Here is an 18,385-nt window from a genome sequence, read left to right on the forward strand (position 1 = left end):
TAACTTCTAAAACCCCTGACCTTCTCTCTCTTCTCATCTGTAAAATGGGATGACGACATCTATCAGAAGGGAGCCCACGGCACAGGTGAACAGAGAGAAATAGAGACCATCTGGGCCACCAGTACTACGTATGGCACTATGCTCTCCAGCCTTCTTTTTGTATGAGGAATCCATTCTAAGACCCCAGTGGATGCTTGAACCACACACAGAGCACTGTCCGGTGTATCCTCCCACCCCCCCCCACCCCCCCACCCCCCGATACACACACAGCGGTGATTTAGAGAAGAGACGTAACAAGTTTGAAGGAGAAATGTCCCACACAGGCTTCCCTAGATGGTGGCCTGTTTGGGAAGGTTATGGAACCTTTAGGAGGAAGCGCCCTGCTGGAGAAAGTACTTTGCTGGGGGCAGGGTTTCTCTACTTCCTGTGTGTGTGTGTGTGTGTGTGTGTGTGTGTGTGTGTGTGTGTGTGTACGTACACGTGTGAGAAACATGCTCACTTTGCATTTCCTGCCTGACAAGACTGCCTCACAGTCCTGATGCCATGCCCTCCCTGCCACGATGAAGTCTCTCATGATGTTATCACAGCAACAGAAAAGCAGCTGATACAACACAAGACTGGTCAAAACGTCTCGGTTACAGCAAACTATAACCACACACTCTACTGTGTGTCACTGTGTGACTGTGTCTTTCTGAAACTCCAGAAAAAACAAAACACCCCAAGGACATGGAGAAGTGCTCTAAAGTGGATTAAGCCACAATGCTTACAAAAGGTCTTAGGTAGTGCCTGTGTCTGCGTGGACCAGCAACTTCTCCACCTAGTACAACCTTCCGACCACAAGCAAGTTGTTAGATCAGATGGGGCAAGATGGTAGAACACAGGTTCCCTGCACCCAGGAACCACAGCTCCACCCTTCATACCCCAAACAGATGCTCTGCCGGGCATTTCCATAAAGACGTCATCACAAGCACACACCACGGCCTGTGAGCCTTACTTGTGAACAATGTATAATTCAACAAGCCATGAAATCTGGTTAACATTACATGTGCCCTATTTTTTGGGGGGGAGGGGAGGAGGATATTGTTGGGAAACACTGCAAAACTATGTAAATATGTTATTTTAACTGTGATGTACCAATGACTCAAGATTCCATTTCTTTCTTATATAAGAAAAATGCATGCTAAAAACAAAAACAAAACAAAACCAACCCAAACCCCAGCAATCACAGAGAACATACAGAACACACAAATCCATCTGCCCTCAAAGGCCAGTCACCCTGTCAACCCTTCACATGGTCTTTTCTAGATGCTTCCATGCCTGTGCATGGGTAAATCAATACAAATACTTGCAAGTAAAGGTCAAGCCACTCAGAAAGCACTCGTTAGACCTGATGGTGGATACCACTACCGTGCAGCAGTACCATTACACCCCACCATTACAGCCACGTCCCAGCATCAAGTGCACTCTCAATGCCCACACATTACTGTTCTGTGAGCACAGCCATCTTTGTGGGCACCCTCGCATGATGTTAGGATCAGTTTTCAGAACTGACTGGGTTGAGTCAGCCTGTCCTGTGGAGTCTCACAGCAGTCTGTCTATACAGCGATCTGTCACATCCAAGAGTTCCTGTGCCACAGCATTTAAAAACAGGCACCAGAACGTCAACACCTCATAATCAGTAGCATCACCCAGTAAGAAAACCAAAGGGGTCTCATGACACTGCCAGGGCATAAGTAATCTTGCATTCCTCTCCAAAGACATCCCCCTGCAGAAGCATCAGGGCATCCCCCACCTCTGGTTATTTCCCCCTGCAGAGTTTTGGGTATCTGGCTGGGCATGCTGTCATTCCGTTGACTCCTAGGTCTCCTAGCATCCACTGTGGCTAGAGTATGGCTGTGTGTCCGAAGTTCTGCTCAATGGGACATAAGCAAAATTTTTTTTACTAGAGCTTACTGGAACATGCCTCAAAACACAGTACATGTCCTCCTTCTTCCTTGCTGGCTGGAACACAGAAGTAATGCATGGATACTCTTACAGCCATCTTGGACCATGAGGTAACACACAGAGGTGTGAGATCAAAGGAACTTGGCCTCTCAAGATGATGGAGCCTCTAGACCAGCGGTTGTCAACCTGTGGGTTGTGACCCCTTTGGGGGTCGCCTATCAGATATCCTGCATATGGGATATATTTACATTGTGATTCATAACGAAATTACAGTTATGAAGTAGCAACAAAATAATCTTATGGTTGGGTGGTCACCACAACATGGGAAGCTGTATTAAAGGGTCGCAGCGTTAGGAGGGTCGAGGAGCCACTGATCTAGACTAACACTGGACTGCTGACCTTTGAACTTCATGTGATGAGATACCAACTTTGATCTATCACACACAACAAATAAGACCTACCTTCAGAGCCATGCACAGGAGAAGGAGGAGAGCCTTCTCAGCTGGTTTACAACATTTGTTTATTTTAGAACATCTATTCTAGCCTACAAATAAGCAGCAGGTAATTATCTCTGGTCACACCAGAAGAGAATATGCTGTAGGAGCCCCTAATGCCGGAATACAGACACTGCCTACCAGAGTAATTATCTTGAAGACAGTCAAATGGATTTCACTTTTCAGCCTACCATGTTTTTAGCTTCACACACTATTATTGACTCTTTCACTCAAAAGACACGGAAAAATGACATAGTTGAAGATGATATACTTTGATGGTTTAATTGAATATATACACTGCACAGGTTACACCAAGGTTTGAGGTCTAAACGAGCATTGAAGTTGGTTGTGTTGATTTCAGTTTGTAATTCGTCAGTGATAGAAGTGAATCGATCCATTCTGCATTTATTTATCTATCCACTATTGACTGGATGTGTGCTGCACCTATGTGCCAGGCAACTAATTGGATACCCTGGTCAGTGGCAGTCCCTAAACTTCAAGGAAAGGACACCACACCAGGAAAGCAGGGAGGAGTAGAGGAGTTCCTAATGGTGTTCCTAATGCCTTGGGTGCCAGAGACGACAAGATTGGCATTGAAAAGCAGACGGATGTCAGGATGGAGCATCAAGACCATCCCTCAAAGAGGATCTCACATGTAAATACAGGCTGGGATGTTGCTGGGAACAGAATGGGGCCAGCTCAGGATAGCAGGCAATCACTTAAGGTTTTAGGCAGGGATTGTTTTCACTCGAGAAAGGTCATCAGGCTGTAGTGTTGGCATGACGACCACAGGTGGCAGAATAGACAGAAGAACGGCCAATGGAAAGGAATCTGCTGCTGATTATACCATCCCTCTATGGCTCAAACAGAGTAACACACCCACAAAGTTCAGGGTAACTAGCCATAGCCTCCTTGGTAGAGCCATCCCAGCCATCCACCAACACCATGTTCTGTGACTGGAGAGGAAGGGAAAACAGACTAGGAACCTCACCATTATCATCAGAGATTATTAAAGGGGACCACATGGCAATTCATGGAAATCACATAGGATAGACATTGGCACATCCTAACAGGCAGTAAGGTCAAATAGCTATGGAGCAGTAAAAACCCCTACTATATAAAAACAAGGGAAAATACCTTGTGTACCATCTTTAATCTGTTACCCTCAAAGGTAAATGATACATTTTCCCAGGATGAGAAAGAAATAGAAATAAATACTTGACAAGTGACTTGTTAATGCAAGAACGTGTTGAGTCCTGTTCCATGCCTGTGATGGGAACTTCTTCCCAACTGAGAACAGTAAAGCTAAAACACTGTCTTTACAGACGGAACTATTCTTCTGAGGCAGATACCAGATCAATGGGCTCCTTAACATTGAGTGATGGCAACTGTGAGCAAATGTACATCTAATATTCTGCGGAGGGGGGGGGGGATAGGAAAGGGGAATGCAGAGAAAAAGAGAAGAATATGGAGGAGAGCCGACTTTGTGCTAGAGGACAGACTCCAGAAATCTGCGGTGGCTACCGGGAAGAAAGCTGTGTTCCTCTCTCTCCACGGCACAGGGGATTCCGGGAGGCAGCAAGAGAACACAGGGACGTCCAGGATTAGAGAGTCCTGGAGCCAGCCTCAGAAGCCTGCTGTAAATTTTGTCTCATTTCGATGTATATAAATATTATTAGTGTTCAGGACTATTAAGGGATTTCTTGAAAAGCCCCGGGCAGCACGTCTCGCCAGCAGATGGATGGCCGCTCTACAGGAGTGCCAAACTTAAAATTTAGTGCAGCAACCACATTTCCAGTTACAGCACTATGGGGAAAGGAGGGGACCTCTTCCCCGCTCCGGAGGAGGAGCACATGGGCACAGTTAAAAGGGCAGCTCGACCTTAAAAGAGGACACGGAAGCTGTTGTAAACTAACGCCCAGAGGAGAGCAAACTGATTTTGCTCACGAGACCGTTCTAGTCCTTGGAATTCATGTACAGGGATGACAATCAAAAACAAAAACTTGTTGAAACAGCCCCCTAAAGCCACAACACCTCCTGTACCAGAAAGACAGGCCCAGGGTCAGCGTGCATATTTTCAAACTCGTTCTCTTCCTTTCTTTAGGAGAGAAAAATCGAGTCTCACACATCAGCCTTTAATTCTTTTCCTCCCCAGAGTCCTGGTATTTATTAGATTCTGATTTCTTTTTAACCTGTTCATTTGCTTTTGACAGTAAATTCTTTACTGATGGCAAGCTCTGAGAAACTGTATCTTCAAAGCACAGATGCCAAAGTTCTTTGCCATTCCCTTCCATAAGGGAAGAGGGGTCCCTTGGCCACACAAGTTTTTACTGTGCAATTAATTTTAACCCAAGTAACTGCTGAGGGACAGAACTGGTCTGTGGATGGTCAAGTATGCTAAAACTCCAGAGCCAAACAAGGAAAGAGTAAAGGAAGAGACACTGCCGGACAGGAGGGAAGCATTAGACAAGAAAGGTGGCGAAGGTGGCGAAGGCTGGAGGTACAGCAGAGGCCTGGGGAGTGAGTGGGAGCTACCAGGTGCTGTGGCTGTTGGTGGAGCCCACAGGGAGTACAGCTCTGAACTTCCGAAAGGCATCATACTCAACTGTAGTCCGATCTCTAGTTTGGGGTTAAAAAGCCACTTTCTTATCAGCCTGTAAGTCTCTCTGGGCAAGAATCCACCTACCTGTTCCTTGGAACCCTGCTAGGTCCTAGGATTTCCATGGGGTTCCCCAGGCTCGAAACTGTGCCCACAAGATCTATCTACAGTCTGTAACGCAGGTCCTGGCTGCCTACCTCAAAAGGAGCCTTTCTTACTTCTTTACCAAACCAAGTGCTCTATGGAAGAGAGTGCAGGTAAGCCTTGAAGGACTTGCGTGTGGCTGATCTTGAAGGCATCCTGCCCAGTAGCTAAAGAGGTAGACCCCTCCTCCATTCTTCCTCTCCTTCCCCTTCCCCTTCTCCTTCTACCATAGGCTTAGTTGGGAGTTAATTTGGTTCCTTTCAAGGCAAGAAGGACCATACTCAGGACCATAATGAAAATAATGCATTTGTTTTTAGAGATTTATATATTTAATTTTATGTGTATGGGTGTTTGCTCGCATACATGTCTGTGTACCACATTCATGTCTGGTGCCTAGAGGTTAGAAGGTGTCAGATCCCCTGGAACCAGAGTTACAGATGGGTGTGAACCAACTGTGTTGGTGCTGGGAACCTAGCCTGGGTCCTCTCTAAGAGCAACAAGTGCAAACAACCACAGAGCCATCTCTCCAGTCTCCTGATAATGTATGTGAAGAGCTCTTCTCAGACTCAATCATGGTGCCAACGGCCCAAGGACAGAATTTAACCAAGGTTGGTCACACTTCCTGTTTGGCCCTCAAACTAACCAGTGAGGAGGCTTCTCCTGATGCCTGCATGCCTTGCTGCCTTTCAAGGAAGGCAGAGATGGACCAGGGAACTCGGGACTCCTTGTAGTTTGGTTGGAAGGTCTAGTTTTCAAAGAAGGAGTGTCTTTCTTGGCAGGAACTGTGCGTGACTGAAGAGAAGGGGCATGGGGCCTATGGTGGGTACAGGGAGGAGAACAGCCTAGCTGGGACCTGTGCTGTGTCTACCTAGCACCCTCACATGTACATCAAATGCTCTCAATTTATAAAACAGCCTTCAATCTGTCCTCCCAGTATCCCTCCCCACACACTTCTTACCAATCCTATTACCCAAAGCAAAGACACTGCTATGACTTGAATGCATCTCTGGGGAAAAAAAATCATGTTGCACTTTGGCTATTGTCATTGTGGCGGGTGAGACAGGAAATCTAACTAAAATTCGTATGCTGGAGGTAGGGCCCTTGGGAGAGCAAGAGCGTTAGATGAAGTCACAAGGATGGGACATCATTAAGGCAATAGTGGCTTCATCCTAAGGAGAGAGAAGCAGGCAAGCTCAGCACGTGACGCCTTGGTCATGTCACAATGCAGTAGGAAGGTCCTCATTAGAGGCTGACACCATGCTCTTGAACTTCTCAGTCTCCTGAACTATGAAAAATAAATGTATTTTGTTTGTAAATTACCCAGCATCGGGCATGTCAAGTAAGACAAGTATACATCAAAAGAGGAATGAAGGGAGCAGGGCTTCTCAGGCTCCGAGAGCCACTGTACTGCACCCCAGCAAGGTCTGCAGGCTCGTGGAAAAGCTTTATATCACGAAGTAAAACTAAATAGTGCTGTCCACCCAGAGAGGGGAGGGAGGGAGAGACAGAGAGTAAGAACGAGGAGGAATGAGAATGCTCTCTTCAAAAGGGAGACAAGAACCGAACACGCTTGTGCATAGTCTCTGCAGTGTCAAAAGGTGAACCCCACTGCCTCACTGCTTAGACAGCATCCACAGAGTTCAAAACAACGTCTAATCAAGTGTCCGCCCAGAAGACCGTAGCCACCATCCAGTCAGTCACACAGCAAAGGAAAGTTCACGTGGCAAACCAGAGTCTTAAAAGCTCATGCAGAAAATCACATCGGTAACAGTATTCTCTGCCTAATGCCAAAAAAACAAACCAACCAAACCAAACCCAAACACCTCCTTTTGTGGAGGGACTGAAGGCAGACCCAGGAGACATCATTTTAAGTCAGAATCCAAGATCCTTCAGTTTCTGTTTGAACTGAAAGGCTGTAACAGATGGCGAACGTCCACGGAAGAAGAAAAGCGCACCTGAGCAGAACCCTGCCGGTGCATCGTGAGCTGGTTAGGGGAGGACAGGACCACATGTTTTTGATCCGTCTGCACACCAGTCACAAGAGCTCACAACTTTCCCAGCATCTCACGTGTCAAGTCATTTTCTCCTTTTTCACTTTCAAAGGGTTTTCAAGCCTGTTTAGGGCTGGCTTGCTTCACAACATGAAGACCCCTGGACAAAACTACAATTGGGAAGTTTCTGGGCTCTTGGGGTATGGGTAGAGGGGATAACAAGTCACATGTTGTTTCTCCCCACTACTCCTCTCTGGCTTTGTTCTCTGCTTTCTTCCACACCTTCAAAGTTTTTTTTGCTTTGCAGGCAACAAGTCACAGACAGCCAGAGTCCCAAGGAAGCTTACGGGTAGGTCCCCATCTCAATTCCAAACACCTCTGCAAAGCCCCTAGCCAGTGCTTGAAGCAGCACTAAGGAAACCCACTGGTTTACAGGCAGTGCCCCTCGATGACCCAGCAGCACCGATCTTGACCTGGTTCCCCCACACATTCAAGGTAAACAGACCTTTTTGTAGCGCGCACTCCCCAGGTGCTTAATGAAGGTCTGGCACATGGGGGCACAGAGCTGCTCTCTCGACCATGCTTGCAACCCTATTCTAACAGCACAGACGCAATGTGAACAGTGTAGAATATGCTGAGACCGAAAGATCCACCATGGTCTTCCATGCCCAAGGCAACTTGCTCAGACTCAGATCTGAAAAGTAAGGATGTGTCCATACTCAGTGGGCTCATTGTGAACCATCACTGAACATTCCCAGGTTATTCTTTGCATAATAGTTACTGGAGTCTCTCTTATATAAATGCAATTTATACCACAGAGGCAAAATACAAGACTGCTTATTAATACAGAGTTAACTTTCAGTGTGATTTCCCATATGCCCGATGATACTTTAGGCATGTTATTTATATACATTATTTAATCCGCCTAACAATCACACAGGGTAGGAATGATTCCCTTGTACAGGACCAAATTGGAGACAACCAGAGAGGAAAGAACTCATGCAAGGGCATCAAGCTGCTGTGCTGCAGCCTGGGCATCACATCTAGAGCCCCCAACCGATGACGGCAGCCTTTCCATACATCCCCCTTGGTAGTGTGGTGGTATCTCTAAGCAGCTCTGCCATCTGAAAGCATGTTTTAGGGGAGTTGTTTTCATGCTATCTTTTCTTTTTAAGCATGCATCCACCAGGAAGTAATAAACCCCAAGTCCTCTTACTGTTTTCTACTCTCTGAGGTAAATCCCTCCGTCAGAAGGAGAAAGCTAAAGAAACACAGACACTGGAAAAGGGGCCAGATTCCAAATGATAATACAGAGAATATGTAACTCAGTTTTCTATGTTTATTGAGTTGCAGCCAATGGAAGTCTCATGGACATTTTTCCATGACAAATAAAAGGTTAGACTTTTTTTTTTTTTTTAAAAGACAGTGTTTCTCTGTGTTTCCCTGGCTGTTTGGGAACTTGCTCTGTAGACCAGGCTGGCCTCTAACTCAGGGATCTTCCTCCCTCTGCCTCCAGAGTGCTGGGATTAAAGGTGTGTGCCACTGTGCCCAGCCACAAGGCTGGATCTTGTTGGTATCTGCAAAGGCTCCTGGAAAGTTGCACACTGAACATGGCTAATCTGATAGGAAATTACTGTGTTAGCAGGGAACCACACCAGTAAGACCCAAAAGATGTATACAGGCCCCTCAGAGTCAGTTCTATACAATCAAATCTACTTAGTAGTACACAGGGTAGGTGGTGCTTTATCAGGCTCAGACTTTCAAATGCTCACATGGCCTCTTTTCAAGTGCCTGGCTCAGTCACAGCTCATGCCAAACTCAAGAACCGCTCCTTACCACGCTTGTAAACCCCCTCTAACACCACAGATGCATTCTCTTTGTCCATTCATCCAGTTCACTCACTGAGACTGAAACTTTATCATGGAAGAAGAGAAAATGTGAGCCAGGGCCAGCGAGATGGTTCAGCAGGTAAAGGCACCAGCTGCCATTCTGATGTCCTGCTCAATCCCTGGAACCCACATGGTGGAAGGAGAGGATCAATCGCCACAAATTTTCTCCTACCTCTACACACATGCTGTGCCACGTGCGCATCTCGCCCAGTGAAATTTCTAAAGTGGGGGAACAGTTCAGTGTGTCTTCCCCGTGGGAGAGCACAGTTTGAAGGCTCAGAGAAAAGAGCCAAGGAGCATCTCACAGTCCAGGACAGAAGGTAAACCACAAAGTTCAGCTGCGGAAGCATCTGTGAACGTTTCATTAATGAGCAAGAGAAACCATCGCCTCCTGACAATGCCCACGGGATCCCTGAAGCCTCTGCAACCAAGCAGTGCTGGGCAGAGGATGGAGACAATCGGAAAACAAACACTGCAGAGGGGGGTAGGAACAGAGAAGCCAGAAGGAGCAACGTTACAAACAGCATCATCACCAGAAAGCTGGGGAGGGAAGAGTGAAGACGGGGAAGACAGAGGCCCTGCGGACCCCAGGATGGAGAGCAGGAAATTTCAATGAGTAACAAACGCCAAGAAAGCAGAAAGGGCTCAGGGGTTCTTCTGTTGACTGTGCGCTAGGAGATTCCTTTTCTTCCTGCACACTTTGTGATCTCGGCTTTATTGATATATAAGTCACATACTTTATAATTCACTCCAAGTAGAAAAATCTAGTGGTTTTTAAGTGTCTTCATAGAATTTGTGCAAATACTACCACCATCAGTGTTAGAATATTTTCATCGTTCCAAAGGAAAAAACCCATACCCACTGTCCTAACCTCTCCCTAGCTCTGGGCAATGACTAACGTTGCTCTTGTCTCCACTGATTTGCCTGCTAGGAGCATTTTACTTAAATGGAATCAAACAGGATAGTCTCCTGTGACCACCTCCTTCCATTTAATACAATGCTTTTAAAGTCCACCCTTGGTATGGCATCGACTAGTGCTTCACTCCTTTTGATTTTTCATTCATGAATCTGGGCTTTCATGATTCATACTGTGGGAAAGTGAGCCTTTCTATTAATGTGTGACGATTAGAAAGGCTGAAAACACTGACAAGTTTTAAAAGGGGAGAGAGGCCAAAGACAAGGAGGATGGACACTGGGGTCCAGAAAAGACCATTCATCACCTGAGCAGGGTCTGTTTGCACCCCAGACTCTCTTGGTTTACTCAAAGGAAGGACTTGTTAACTCTGTCCACACCTGGGCCATTCTTTTATGGACAGGACCATCACAATGGCTTAATCTGTGGAGGAATAGGTCACCCACGGTGTGGAGTGTGTCTCTCCTCTGCTCAGCACGCTACCTGCACCACTGACCGAGAATCCAATGCATACACAGGTGAGTTTGATCTCTGTAGAAAGGTCTGACACACGGATACTGAAGCTGCATCATAGAAGGTATGCTGAGAGGACAGAGTGGAGGGAAGGAGAGATCGTCAAGAATGAAAAAGATGGCGTTGGTCAGGGGGCCCTCAACCTCATAGTCCTCTGACCAGTATTGTGTTTTCACGCCTGTTCTGGTGTACTTTCAGAGCATCTAAAATATTATCTTCAACCCATTTCAAAACCTTCACATAAATTTGAAAAGCACAGCAAGAAATGAAACCTATGGAGGACTGGCACTGGAGTCAGGACAGGAAGGACCCCCAAAGCTGATGAGCCGTTGAGCAAGGCTGTTTCATGGCTGGAGAGTCTCTCTCTCTCTCACAAAGCTCACAGTACATACACACAAAGCTCACAGTACATACACAGTTTTTGTTGTCCTGAAAAAGAAGAAAAACAAGAAGTCTCTGCAGAGTGCCGACTCTCCTGCAGCCCTGAGCAGCAGGCTTGAGCACATAAAGACGTAGATCACTTATGACGGCCTGTCACAGATGCTTAAATGGACAGGATGGAAAAAAAATACCCTTCACACACTTAAAAATGACTCTAAGTTATTTTAAATTTGGAACTGTTTGTATATTCCTTATAAGTTTATAAAACTCACACTGTCTCTCCATGACTAACTACAGAGGAATTGAAGAGAGTATTCTATATTTATAACTTGTCTGCGTGTTCGTGCTTACAGCCCCATTTCCAATCTCTGTTACTGTACACAGAGTTATGTGAAGTATTGTGGGCTCCTAAATGCTGCTCACTTCCTAACAAGGCAGGCCTGTGTCCCATAGGGGCAACCTGGGCGCTGTTATGATCAACTGAAGGCCAGGTTCACAGGGGAGGCCTTTCAGTACTGTTGCTTAGGCTGCACCTCTTAAAGCAGGTGTTTGAGCCTATTTGGGGGCAATTACACACCTAACTGGTGATGGCCCAGAGACCTGTATCAACGGTGTGAATTCATCACTACACCACCCCCCTCAGAAACTCAGTGCCTTATAGCTGTGAGCCTACATCACCTCTTCGTCGTGATTTTAGTGGAATTACTTGTCCAGAAGGTACAATGCTTTAACACCCTGGGCAAAAAGCCCCTCTATACACATAAATGTTTATGTCAAGTTAATAGAAATGATTGAGCATTGCCACCCATAGGGAAATGATTACTTAGAACATAGCAGACAAGCCTTATGATGAAATTCTGTTGTGAAAAGCAAGACCATTTACATAGAGACCAATGAATGTGTAAGATAACCACGCATAGAGACTACCCATGGAATTCAGATGGTTACGTGTGCATGGTCACACATCACCTGCTCACAGCTGTTCCCGTAAACAGTATGAACAGTTGCTCCGATGCTGCCTAGCCACAGTTTGGCAAAAACTATTCTTGGAATCTTCTTTGGAACAGTGCTTCTGGTAACTGTCGTATCTCATTTCATACTGCCCGAAGAGAAGCAGATCTCCACAAAAACAAGAAAAAAAACAGTCGACAGTCCACTTTTCCTCCTTGTGAAACATCAGAAGGGGAAACAGGTGCCTCACCCCAATTCTGTGACTAATTATAAAGCTGGTTTATTTTTATTGCGTAGTTTTTTTCTTTTCCTATTTATATCACTTAAGGCCTCCAGATTCACTCCTTTCTGGAATCTTAACTATTTAACTATATGCAATTATACACCTTAAACTCAATTATAACTACCCCATCATAATCCCATATACGAAATAAATTACCACTAAACATGAGAATACCCGAAAGATGTGTCTTAGGTAATTCCGTCCCTGGGTGAACATAGGAAAGTTCATATAAACCGAGATGGCTTGACATCGTTAGCCACAATCTTAACAGAACTGAACTTCCAGGATGCATAGCTGCATTTAAATTGGTTACAGCTCTTAAAGAAACATGCATTCTTTAAACACAGCACAGACATCAACAGTCACAGACAAGGAACCTTCAGCCTGCTCCTCTACTGCTTCTGTATCTCTGCTCACTCACCACCACTCCTACAGTCCCAACACTCCCCTTCCTCACGGAATGCTTCTGGACTTTTAAACATTGGTGGTTCTCAATCTTCCTAATGCTGCAGCCCTAAAAACATAGGTTCTCCTACTGTACTGATCTCCAATCATAAAATCATTTCTTTGCTATTCCGTAACTGTTTATTTTGTTACTGTTATGAATCATAATGTAAATATCTGATACAGGACCACAACGCGGGCATGACCCACAGGTTGAGAACAACTGTTTTAGAGTATGTGTTAGACTAAATCACCACAATATACTTTTCTGTTGTTCAAGCTGCACGCTGGCTCCATCTCCTGCAGTTAAAATAATTTTTTTTTAAAACAAGGCTAGGACTATGACTTGGGTAGGGTGCTAGTCTAGCATTCTCCTTTCTACCAAATATTTTTACTACCATGCAGCAATCATAAAAAAAATTCAGTTACACTTTTAAATGGTCCATGATGGTAGAATAAAATTGTCCCTGATAATCATATATCCTGGTTAACATAAGACTCAAAAGAACCAGGGTTTTGGTCAACCTGCAAAATACTAGCATCTGCAAAACTACATGTAATGTATATATTTAACCAATATGATAGCCCAAAGGTGCCTAAGAAAAAAATGGAACTGTTGAAATAGGCTTGGAATGTTTTTGCAAAACCTAATATTAAACATGCATGCATGTGCATCTGCACTACCTGGCATGGAGGCTCACACTTTTAATCCCGGCACTCAGGAGGCAGAGGCAGGCGGATCTCTGTGAGTTCGAGGCCACCCTGGTCTACAAAGCAAGTTCCAGGACAACCAGAGCTGTTACACACAAAAAAAACCCTGTCTTGAAAAACCAAACACACACACACACACACACACACACACACACACACACACACACACACACGGAAAACAACACTTGTCATTTACACAGACTTCTGTTGGCTTATTTTTCTTGAATTTTGTGAGCAGAGGAGGTGATGGAGGCAATGCACTTACTTGGGGAAAAAAAAAAAGGTATCAACTCTGCTGGAATGCGTTAGAAGTGTTGATGTTCCATCTTGCCAGTAGGAATCCAATTATTCTGGAAATGATCTTTTTCTCAGTTTCAACCAGTTTCTGTTGTTGTTGTTTTGTTTTTTTAATAGTACTCTACACTATGGAAAAGCCCTTCACTGAAGGAATTCAAAGTTCAAAATGTCCTCTTTAAAAAAAAAAAAAAAAGTGGAGGACCTTCCTGTTCTTTTGCTGCTGTTTTTGTTAAGCTGGGTCCAGACCGGGAGCCAACACAGGCACAGAGGGCAGAATGCCAGCCAGAGCTATCCAGGTGTAAATGTCAACAGAGATCGGCTCCTTCTGCCTTTTCCAATTAATTAGGAACCGTCTGTCTGTAAATTCTCACTTGGTCCCGAACTATTATCTCCTGATCACAGCTATCTGGCTCCCTCTAGAGAGCTGTCCAAATTACCAAGTGTATTAGATTGCTCAAACCCATCCAACGTTACCCTGGACATGTAAGCACTGGAAACTGAAGCCAAGGATGGTAAGACTCCAGGTCTTTTGAAGACGAGGGGGATCTCAAGGTGTCCTTTTAGATGCAGGTATGGTGCCTGTACAATCCTGTGATGTTACCCGACCCCACTGGGCTGGGGGCAGGGAAGATCATACCATGGGAGATACAGTGGTATCTTTCTGTATCTGCTTTCTTCCTGTTTGAACCTTTTCTCCAGCTCCCCTCTTCATACCTTTTCAACATCTTCCAAACATGTTCCAGAATATCCTCTAGGCTGGTTTTCATGGTGCATAGATATTGCTGTTGGGAGCTGAAGGAAATTCACAGGTGGAATGGCCACCTCTGTAAAACCAGAACCCAGGAAGCAGGTAGTGCCAATCTGCAAAGCACAGAAGAGGCTGGAACCTGGGATGCCGCTCATTCTTTCATTTCGTCCTTGTGCGAAAACAAAAATGCTCATAAATGGAACAGGGCCAAATTGTACTCCAGCTCCAACAATGGTACCCATCACCCCACGGAAGTTTGGCCAAGGACAAAGATATGGGAGGTTTAACTGCTACATGAAGGGATCGATGTACAGCATCTCCTAAGATACAGGACCATATTTTCCAAATCAACTTAAATGTGTGTGTGCGTGCATGCGCGCGTGCACGCACATACGGTGCGTGTTCGTGTGGGTATGTGCCATCTGCACATGGAGGACAAGAGAGTGATGTTGGGTGTCTCTACTACTGTTCTCCATCTCTTCTTTTGAGGCAGGATCTCTCTCACTGAAGCCAGAACTCACTGACTGGCCCAACCGGTAAAGAGCACGTTCTGAGAAGCATCTTTGCTTCCTCCCACCCCACGTTAGGGTTATAAATGAGCACAGCCACACCTAATTTTTTCATGGGTGTCAGAGATTTGAATTCAGTTCCTCATGCTTGCATGGCAGGTATTCTATCCATGGAACCATCTCTCCAGTCCTCCAAATCAATTTTTAAGCCAAGAACCCTTAACTGCTATGAAACTCCCAAATTAATGAAGTTCTTTTTCCCTCCTAAGAAAGTATTTCTACCACACATATATTCCTAAAAAAAAAAAGGTAAAGTTTTGAAAATTCTGGACTCAACCTGAAAATAAGGATCTGAAAAAATCTAGATTTATCTCTTTACTTCAGAGGAATAAGCCATGTAGTAACTTCCTTCAAACTCATGTCAAAAGAGCTTCTGCACTGCTCCAGACCCCAGAGCACCCTCATCTTGCAGCAGGAGGCCTGGAGGTCAGGGTGCAGAAGCCACAGAGCCTGTAAAGTGGTCTGCAGCATCCTTCGGTGCTAGAAGCAAAAAAGGAGGAACCAGGAGGAAGAAAACAGAACATACTTTGCAAACATGAAGAGTGACCCAGGTTATAGTGGGAGCCATACATGCAACTTCCGTTAAGAAGTCCTTTCTGTAAAAGGAGGCAGGCTTTGGGTGGTCTCCCTTCTCCCGAGGCCTAGCTTCCTTTCCTAGGCAAGAGGAGGAATGGCCACCTGAAGTCTGGGCTGTATTGCTTTGTTCTGCTTCGCCACGGAGACAAATGCCCAAGAGACATTGGCATCGGGACCAAAGAAAAGTCAGGAAGCAGTGGACACCTTCACTTGGCAGACGAAGAAAGTGGAACTCAGAGAATCACAACACTCACTCACTTCCTGGAGCAGGGAAGCTTCCAACCACTGAACAGAGGGATTGGGATACCAGAAAAGCAGCATTTCTCACCTCTGAGATCAAAGGATCTTCTTTAAAAATGCTGGGAATTTTCAGATAGATTTACCTGTATTTTCTAATTCTGAAACTTTTAAAATGACTCCAGCATCACAGTAAGATCCAATAGGTGAGTTTCCCCTAATGTGGTTTCCTTGGTGCCTGTCAACAACAACAGTGCCTGAACCTTTCTCCTGCACTGTCTTCCTAAATTAACATGCTCAGCCCACGCTGGCCCACTGGCCCAGTGCCAATCAGGGGCACAAATGATACATCCCAAACCTGTTACTTCCGTCCTCCTGCCCTCTCCACATTGCATGTCCATAATCCTGCCCTCCACCCACTCCCCAACCCTTTGAAATTTCTAAACCCCAGCAGAGGAAGCACTGTGGGGCCCTTAATAAGCTCAGTCATGCTCAAAATATCCGTTTTACCCACAGGGTATTGTAAGCAGCAATCCCGAGCAGAGCACATCTAGGCACGAGATAATCTGCCTCTAAAACTCAAGGTTTACAATTCCTGAAAGCACCGTTCTTATTCAGTCCCATTTGAGTACTTGGGAACCTGCCACGTTTTTGGGGTGGGAAGGACACCCCCTCTGATATATCCACCTTCCACCTACACTGCGGTAGCCAACTGTGGGTTAAGAAACTCTCCTTCCTCTTGCTGTGGCCACAGAGGGTACACATTGCAACTATGTTGGCCCTGGAGCTTGTGAAACTCACAGGAAATCTGCCACCACCTACACAGAAAGCCCCATGCCAGAGACAACGACCCATAAATATTTTATATTCAATCAGCCAGATGTTAAAAAATAACATCTCAATCCAACATTTTCTAGTTTTGGCTTACTTTCAAGTCTTAGGGTGTGTAGGGGAACATGGAAGTACAGTGGATGCATGCCTTCTGCCCACTGGAAGATGTTTTACATTTCTGAAGAAACAACCTGCAAATTAGTACTCGCCTTGGGTCACTGGGAAAAAGAATCCATTAATTGTGCTTCATTATAGGGGTCCTAGAGGCACTTCCCCTTGGGCAAGGACAGGTATTAAGAACACAAACCGGGGGTGGGGGTTGGGGGAGGAGGCTCAGTAGGTGAAGGGCTTGGTGCTCCCCAAATGTGAGGGCCTGAGGTTAGTTTCCCAGCAGCCACATACAGCACTGGGTCTGGCTGCATGCATCGGCCATCCTAGGGCTGGGTGTGGGGAGAGATGGAGACAGGAGGACCCCTGCAGCTCCCTGGCCAGCCAGCCCCATTCAAACAGCAACCTCGCCGGGCGGTGGTGGCGCACGCCTTTAATCCCAGCACTCGGGAGGCAGAGCCAGGCGGATCTCTGTGAGTTCGAGGCCAGCCTGGGCTACCAAGTGAGTTCCAGGACAGGCGCAAAGCTACACAGAGAAACACTGTCTCGAAAAACCAAAAAAAAAAAAAAAACAAAAAAACAAAAAACAAAAAAACAAACAGCAACCTCTGGGCTCAGGAAGACTTTGTAGAAAAGTTACTAACAATCAAGGTGGAGACTGCCTGAGGGTGATACTAGATGTCCACTCTCACCTCTGTCCTTCCCCTGTGCACACGCACACACAGGCAAGTGTACCTGCACACACAGGCAGCAACTGCATTTGCATACACATTAAATACACTTTTTGAAAAAAGGTGAAATTAGGGGGGGAAAAAAAACCCAACCACAAATTGATTTGCAAAACATAGTTCTAAGATGGTCCTTAACTTACTGAAGTTATTTTTCAGAGGATTATCAGTGAACCTAGAAACAGAAAGAATTTAAGTGGAACCTGTTGATGTGGTTCAGGCTATGTGATCTGTGTAAAAAATATCTTTTTCTTTTTTTTTTTTTTTAAAAAAAACCCTGTCAGCCCAATAACATTGTCATTTGATTCAAAACTCTCCCATTGGGAATGCTTCAGTTTGTGGATACTGAGGTGGCCCCTGGATGGCTTTGGTTTATCCTCTATAAGAAGGGACATGATGACATGAGGTAGCATTCCTCTGCACAGAAATCATAAAGGACGTTAAAACCAAAAAACTACCAGCGCAGGAGGCATGCTGGCAACATTTAAAGCATCAACTTAGGAACAGCTGACACCCATTTACATGCCATTTGGGCCACATTTTTAAAGGCCCAAGTCATGCCTGTTTGTCTGTCTGTCTGTTTTGTCTGCCTACATTTTTCAAAACTGGTTTTGGGGAGAGTCGGTATCTCACATTTTGAGAGGTTCAGGCTCCATGTTAGAAACAAAGCACAGTTGGCTGGCTAGAGAACACGTGCTTGGAAGTTGACAGAAGTTTACAGCCTTGCCATTCAGCTGCTCTAAGTCAAGGGACTCTGCTTCCTCGGTGTTCCACGTAAGGCAGACGGCAGGCCATGGATTGCTGGTTCAGGACATGTGGCACCACACACGATGAAAGCGGATGTCTCCTGGCCATGGAGACACTGGCTGCTACCTCCTTTTGACCACCAGACTGGATTCTCACCTCGGCGCTCCCAACCATGCCAGCTCAATGGGTATTCGGGTATAGGAGAGATGAGGAGGCTCACCTGAGGGCCTTCCGGTCCTCACTCCCCCAGGGTGTGCTTGGAAAAGGACCATGGTAAGAAGCTGTAC

At 45.6% G+C, this 18,385-nt stretch overlaps 1 protein-coding gene across 1 annotated transcript in view; it reads right to left on the reverse strand.

Moving 5' to 3' along the window:
* The window catches only part of Igf1r (insulin like growth factor 1 receptor), a 290,743-nt gene that overhangs the window by 72,344 nt on the left and 200,014 nt on the right, over window positions 1-18,385 (reverse strand). The gene's annotated exons all lie outside the window — the stretch shown is intronic.

This window comes from Peromyscus californicus, unplaced genomic scaffold (genome assembly GCF_007827085.1).
Source record: "Peromyscus californicus insignis strain IS unplaced genomic scaffold, ASM782708v3 Scaffold_4__1_contigs__length_199733344, whole genome shotgun sequence".
NCBI lineage: Eukaryota > Metazoa > Chordata > Mammalia > Rodentia > Cricetidae > Peromyscus > Peromyscus californicus.